The following is a 7321-nucleotide window of genomic DNA, read 5'->3' as shown; positions in this document are numbered from 1 at the left end:
ATGTTTATGATGTCTGAAGCGGTTAAATATATGATGATAATTGATTATGAGTAATATTATGATGTTTGTTGACAATTATGTTGATGTAATCCATTCCTTAAATGATGTTAATGCATTCTATTATGCTATCTTGTTTCCTTTTCGTCGTTGACGTTGTTGTATCATCTGATGTCGAAGTTGGGGAGTGTGTCATAATTGTTTTAGGCACATACGTTGTTGTCGTTGTTGTTGTTGCCGTTGTTGAAGTTGTATGTTGATATACACAAGTTGAGTCCATTTGCATACTCACATCTGTTGGGGGCTTATGCCCTGGAATGTTCATCATTCAACCCGTTGGGGGCTTATGCCCTGGAATGTTTATCATTCACCTGTTGGGGGCTTATGCCCTGGGATGCTTTAACCATCCAAATCGTTGGGGGCTTATGCCCTGGAATGCTTAGCATTCAACGCGCGTAGATTGGTACCACCTGCATGATGCATTAGTTGTTGTTGTCGTTGTAGCATTGTCGAGTTGTTGTCGTTGTAGCATTGTCGAGTTGTTGTCGTTGTCGCATTGTCGAGTTGTCGGTGTCGTTGTGGATAACGTTGTTGTTGTTGTTGTTGTTGCTGTACCTTGTTGCTGAAAATAATTATGTCGTTGCTTATGTGTTTATTCAAATACATTATTAATGATGCCTGTTGTGATATGCTTTGTTGTTTTCATTAATTTGATGAATTATATATTATTATTATTGGATAAGTTTCTCACCCCTTCTGCGTATATGTTGCCTCGACCGTGGGTAATGTGCAGGTACTGATGACTTGTAGGTTTGGTCGGCTCAAGTGTCTAGGGCTCTGATACATACTAGGATGGGGAAATCGTTGTGAATGTCTTCTCATTTCTTTTATGTGTCACATATTTTGGAAAAGACTTGCTATTAGAGTTTATCGTTGTTGAAAATAAAGTTGAATTATGTTGGGGCCTTTGTGCCTAGATTTTCATTGATGTTGAATTTTGGTTGAAATTATATTTTTAAAGAATTATTCCGCTGCAGTTTATTAAGATTCTTTATGTTGGCCTTAAATAAATAGATATTTTCTATTTATGAATTTTTGAAAAGTAGTGTGACACTCCGTTGTGTGATTACTCTGATTATAATAATTAATATTACGTTGTTGGGAGAACGGGGTGTTACAATTGGTATCAGAGCAGGTCGGTCCGTCCGGCCAATTAGTAGAGTCGTGTCAAGCCTAGTAGTGTTGTGTGACAATTTTGTATTGTCCTTGTTGTCCTGTTTGTTGTTTGTTGTGTAACCCTTTGTATGGACTGGTTGGAGTACAACCATGTCCATATTAATTGTTTTAGTAAGTCGGTGTGTTTTTCTTCTGCCGAAGAAGAGAGTGGAGCAGAATTGTTATCTACTAAGCAGCTGAAGCAGTTAGAGCATGATGGAAACTTGATGTTCTCTTTAATGGCGTATTTGTCTGTGGAGAATCAGGCTGTGATTGATAGGTTGCCGGTTGTAAATGAATTTCTTGAAGTTTTTCCTGATGAGATTCCAGATGTGCCACCAGAAAGGGAGGTTGAATTTTCAATTGATCTGGTGTCGGGTACGAAGCCTGTGTCGATGGCTCCTTACCGTATATCAGCAGTTGAGTTAGCAGAGTTGAAGAAACAGTTAGAAGACTTGCTTGATAAGAAGTTTATAAGACCAAGTGTGTCACCTTGGGGAGCACCTGTGTTGCTAGTTAAGAAGAAGGATGGTAACATGAGATTGTGCATAGATTACCGTCAGCTGAATAAAGTGACGATAAAGAATAGGTATCCACTTCCGAGAATTGACGACTTGATGGATCAATTAGTGGGTGCTCGCGTGTTTAGTAAAATTGATTTGAGGTCAGGTTACCATCAGATTAAGGTGAAGGATGAAGATATGCAGAAGACGGCCTTTAGGACACGGTATGGACACTATGAATATAAAGTGATGCCTTTCGGTGTTACTAATGCGCCGGGTGTGTTCATGGAGTATATGAACAGAATTTTTCATGCTTTTCTAGATAAGTTTGTTGTTGTATTTATTGATGATATCTTGATTTATTCTAAGACTGAAGAAGAGCATGCAGAACATCTGAAGATTGTGTTACAGGTGCTGAAAGAAAAGAAGTTGTATGCAAAACTGTCAAAGTGCGAGTTCTGGTTAAGTGAAGTAAGTTTCCTTGGCCATATTATTTCTGGTAGTGGTATTGTTGTAGACCCGTCGAAGGTTGAAGCGGTATCACAGTGGGAGACTCCTCAGTCAGTTACGGAGATTAGAAGTTTTCTTGGTTTGGCTGGTTATTACAGAAGATTTATCGAAGGATTTTCGAAGTTGGCACTTCCATTGACTCAGTTGACCTGTAAAGGTAAAGCTTTTGTGTGGGATGCTCAGTGTGAGAATAATTTCAATGAGTTGAAGCGAAGATTGACAACGGCTCCAATTTTAATTTTACCAGAGCCGGATAAACCTTTTGTGGTATATTGTGATGCGTCCAAGTTGGGATTAGGTGGTGTGCTTATGCAAGATGGCAAGGTAGTAGCTTATGCTTCGAGACAATTGAGAATACATGAGAAGAATTATCCTACACATGATTTAGAGTTGGCTGCTGTGGTTTTTGTGTTGAAAATTTGGAGACACTATTTGTACGGTTCCAGATTTGAAGTGTTTAGTGATCATAAAAGTCTGAAATATTTATTTGATCAAAAGGAGTTGAATATGAGGCAGAGAAGGTGGCTAGAGTTGTTGAAGGATTATGATTTTGGTTTGAATTATCATCCGGGTAAAGCCAATGTGGTTGCAGATGCCTTGAGTAGGAAAACGTTGCACATGTCGGCTATGATGGTGAAAGAATTTGAATTGCTGGAACAGTTTAGAGACTTAAGTCTTGTTTGTGAATTGGCACCTCAGAGTGTGCAGTTGGGTATGTTGAAAATTAATAATGATTTCTTGAAGAGTATCAAAGAAGCCCAGGAGGTTGATGTGAAATTTGTAGACTTGATGGGTGCTAGTAATCAGAATGCAGATGGTGATTTTCAGGTTGATGATCAAGGAGTGTTGAGATTCCGAGGTAGGATTTGTATTCCTGATAATAATGAATTGAAAAAGTTGATTTTAGAAGAAAGTCACAGAAGTAGCTTGAGTATCCATCCGGGAGCTACAAAGATGTACCATGACTTGAAGAAACTGTTTTGGTGGTCTGGGTTGAAGCGTGATGTCGCACAATTTGTATATGCTTGTTTGACTTGTCAGAAATCGAAAGTTGAACATCAGAAGACTGCTGGTTTGTTGACGCCTTTAGATGTGTCGGAATGGAAATGGGATAGCATCTCCATGGACTTTGTGACGAGTTTACCAAACACTCAAAGAGGGCATGATGCCATTTGGGTTGTTGTCGATAGATTGACGAAGTCGGCACACTTTATTCCAATTAATATCACTTATTCGGTAGCTCAGTTGGCGGAGATTTATATTCATAATATTGTGAAGTTGCATGGTGTCCCGTCGAGTATTGTGTCGGATAGAGATCCGAGGTTCGCTTCGAGATTTTGGAAGAGCTTGCAAGAAGCTTTGGGCTCTCAGCTGAAGTTGAGTTCAGCTTATCATCCGCAAACAGATGGTCAGTCGGAAAGGACGATCCAATCATTAGAAGATTTGTTGAGGGTGTGTGTACTTGAGCAAGGTGGAGCTTGGGACAGTCACCTACCATTGATAGAGTTCACGTACAACAATAGTTACCATTCGAGTATTGGTATGGCACCTTTCGAAGCTTTATATGGTCGAAGGTGTAGAACTCCTTTATGTTGGTTTGAGTCGGGTGAAAGTATTGTGTTGGGACCTGAAATAGTTCAGCAGACTACGGAGAAGGTCAAGATGATAAGAGAGCATATGAAAGCGTCGCAGAGTCGACAGAAAAGTTATCATGACAAGCGTAGGAAGGACCTTGAGTTTCAAGAGGGTGACCATGTGTTCTTGAGAGTCACTCCTAGGACCGGTGTGGGTCGTGCATTGAAGTCCAGGAAGTTGACTCCAAAGTTTATTGGTCCTTATCAAATATCTGAGAGAATTGGCACGGTGGCTTATAGAGTTGGTTTGCCACCACATCTTTCGAACTTGCATGATGTGTTTCATGTGTCGCAACTTCGGAAGTATGTAGCGGACCCTTCACATGTTATTCCTAGAGATGATGTGCAAGTTAGGGACAATCTTACGGTGGAAACTTTACCTTTGAGGATTGATGATCGTAAGGTGAAGACGTTGAGAGGCAAAGATATACCTCTAGTGAGGGTTGTTTGGGGAGGAGCAACTGGTGAAAGTCTTACTTGGGAGTTGGAGAGTAAGATGCAGGAGTCATATCCTGAGTTGTTTGCTTGAGGTAATATTTCGAGGACGAAATTCTATAAGTTGGGGAGAGTTGTAACGCCCCATTTTTATTCTAATATTTTAGTAGATGTGTGAGTATTTTTATATGATTTTATTTGTTAAATAGATGATTTTATGTGAAATATGTGTTTTTGGTGATTTTATTTGATATATGGTGTGATGCTATTTTATTATATGATTTAGGGAGTTGTATATTATTTAAATGAATATGGCTTTATTATTTGTGGAAACATTAGGAGAAATAAAAATAGGAGTAAAATATTAATATTTTGGTTAATGGGAGTTAATTAGTAATTATGTTAGTTTAAGGGAGTTAAGAAAAATAAAGGAGAGGTTATGTTTATTGGGAAATAGAATAGAAAGAAATTCAGAAAGAAACATTTCACGTACAATTGAGAAAAGGTGGGTTTTGAGAGAAAGAGGAGAAGAACCAAGAGAAGGCTAGGAGAAGAGCTAGGAAGAGAGAATCCAACCGTTTTTGCTGTAGAATTTGCTGAATTAAGGTAAGGGTGGGATTCCTTTCAATAATCTTGATATATAATTCTGAAATTTGATGAATTGTTGTTCTTAATTTTAGGGTTAGAAAGATTATGATAAATGATGAATTGTAATGATTTATGTTGTTGGATGCATGATTATATGTTGTTTTGCTCCCTATGTTGTCTACTGAACCTGTAAACATGTTTATGAATCAATTTGGGTGATTAAGGGATCAAAAATTGGGTTTTGGAGTGAAAAATGGTGCAAAAATCGTAACAGTCTGTGCCAAATCGTGCTCCGATTTTGCCAAATCGTGCTCCGATTATTTACGAATGAAAATGCAAATTTTGACCCAGAAAATCATGCTCCGATTTTCCAAATCGTACTCCGATTTGACAGCTTTCCCTGTTTCGCGTTCTTGCGTCTTTTTCATCCGTTTCTGTTTTGAATTAGCTTTGGGTGTAAACATGAAAGTTGTAGATAATTGAGTTAGCTTCCTAATGGCTTTGGAGTGACTAGAAAATTATTTGTAGATTTTGAGTTATGATAAAAATAGTCCAAGTGGGTCTTCAGAAAACTTTAAGAAAACTTAGCATAACTAATCCCAAGTTAGTCTAAAAACATATGGTTGGTTTCCCAACTTCAAACTTAAGTGTTAGGGATTTAGTTGAGGTGTTTTATGGATATTTGACTTATGTTCTATTGATCAAAACTTAATTGCTTTTGGGGGATGTTTTAGACTTTGAGATGAATGTAATTGATTTATTAAGCCATGTTTATGAAGTGAATATTATTATTGAAGGTTGTACTATATGAAATATATGTGTAAACACTTTTGTATAATAAAAGTTGTTGTTCCATTGTTGAAAATTATTGTGTCGTTGAGTCATAGTAAATTATGCATATTGTCGTTGTCGTAGATGTTGTAGTTGTTATGATGATAAATGATTACTGATGATGATGTCTTGATGATGATGTTTTGATGATGATGTTGTTTATGATTGATGATGATAATAGGATGATCCTAAATGGTTATTAATACTGATGTTTATGATGTCTGAAGCGGTTAAATATATGATGATAATTGATTATGAGTAATATTATGATGTTTTTTGACAATTATGTTGATGTAATTCATTCCTTAAATGATGTTAATGCATTCTATTATGCTATCTTGTTTCCTTTTCGTCGTTGACGTTGTTGTATCATCTGATGTCGAAGTTGGGGAGTGTGTCATAATTGTTTTAGGCACATACGTTGTTGTCGTTGTTGTTGTTGCCGTTGTTGAAGTTGTATGTTGATATACACAAGTTGAGTCCATTTGCATACTCACATCTGTTGGGGGCTTATGCCCTGGAATGTTCATCATTCAACCCGTTGGGGGCTTATGCCCTGGAATGTTTATCATTCACCTGTTGGGGGCTTATGCCCTGGGATGCTTTAACCATCCAAATCGTTGGGGGCTTATGCCCTGGAATGCTTAGCATTCAACGCGCGTAGATTGGCACCACCTGCATGATGCATTAGTTGTTGTTGTCGTTGTAGCATTGTCGAGTTGTTGTCGTTGTAGCATTGTCGAGTTGTTGTCGTTGTCGCATTGTCGAGTTGTCGGTGTCGTTGTGGATAACGTTGTTGTTGTTGTTTTTGCTGTACCTTGTTGCTGAAAATAATTATGTCGTTGCTTATGTGTTTATTCAAATACATTATTAATGATGCCTGTTGTGATATGCTTTGTTGTTTTCATTAATTTGATGAATTATATATTATTATTATTGGATAAGTTTCTCACCCCTTCTGCGTTAATGTTGCCTCGACCGTGGGTAATGTGCAGGTACTGATGACTTGTAGGTTTGGTCGGCTCAAGTGTCTAGGGCTCTGATACATACTAGGATGGGGAAATCGTTGTGAATGTCTTCTCATTTCTTTTATGTATCACATATTTTGGAAAAGACTTGCTATTAGAGTTTATCGTTGTTGAAAATAAAGTTGAATTATGTTGGGGCCTTTGTGCCAAGATTTTTATTGATGTTGAATTTTGGTTGAAATTATATTTTTAAAGAATTATTCCGCTGCAGTTTATTAAGATTCTTTATGTTGGCCTTAAATAAATAGATATTTTCTATTTATGAATTTTTGAAAAGTAGTGTGACACTCCGTTGTGTGATTACTCTGATTATAATAATTAATATTACGTTGTTGGGAGAACGGGGTGTTACATCATACATGCATAATCATGCATTTTTTGTGCTCATACATTTAATAATTTTGTTATACCATACATACATGCTGCATTTCTAATTCCAACTTTCAATCCAACTCAGTTTCCACTTTCAATTCAGTTCAATCTCCACTTTTCAATTCAACCCAATTTCAATTTCCAATTCAACCCAATCTTCAATCTCAATTTGAATTCAATTCAATTTCAAATGTCAAATTCAACTCAC

At 37.3% G+C, this 7321-nt stretch overlaps 1 long non-coding RNA gene across 1 annotated transcript; it reads left to right on the top strand.

Annotated features, from left to right (window-relative positions):
• The first annotated feature begins 4771 nt into the window (after positions 1–4771).
• LOC146940347 (uncharacterized) lies at positions 4772–7082 on the top strand. The gene is made up of 2 exons (XR_015031983.1): positions 4772–4900; positions 6709–7082. It is a non-coding gene; the product is annotated as an uncharacterized LOC146940347 (long non-coding RNA).
• The last annotated feature ends 239 nt before the right edge of the window (positions 7083–7321 follow it).

The sequence above is a fragment of the Medicago sativa genome, chromosome 3 (assembly GCF_051527215.1).
Source record: "Medicago sativa cultivar Bolivia chromosome 3, Bolivia_mono, whole genome shotgun sequence".
NCBI lineage: Eukaryota > Viridiplantae > Streptophyta > Magnoliopsida > Fabales > Fabaceae > Medicago > Medicago sativa.
This window is presented reverse-complemented; position numbering and strand designations above follow the sequence as displayed.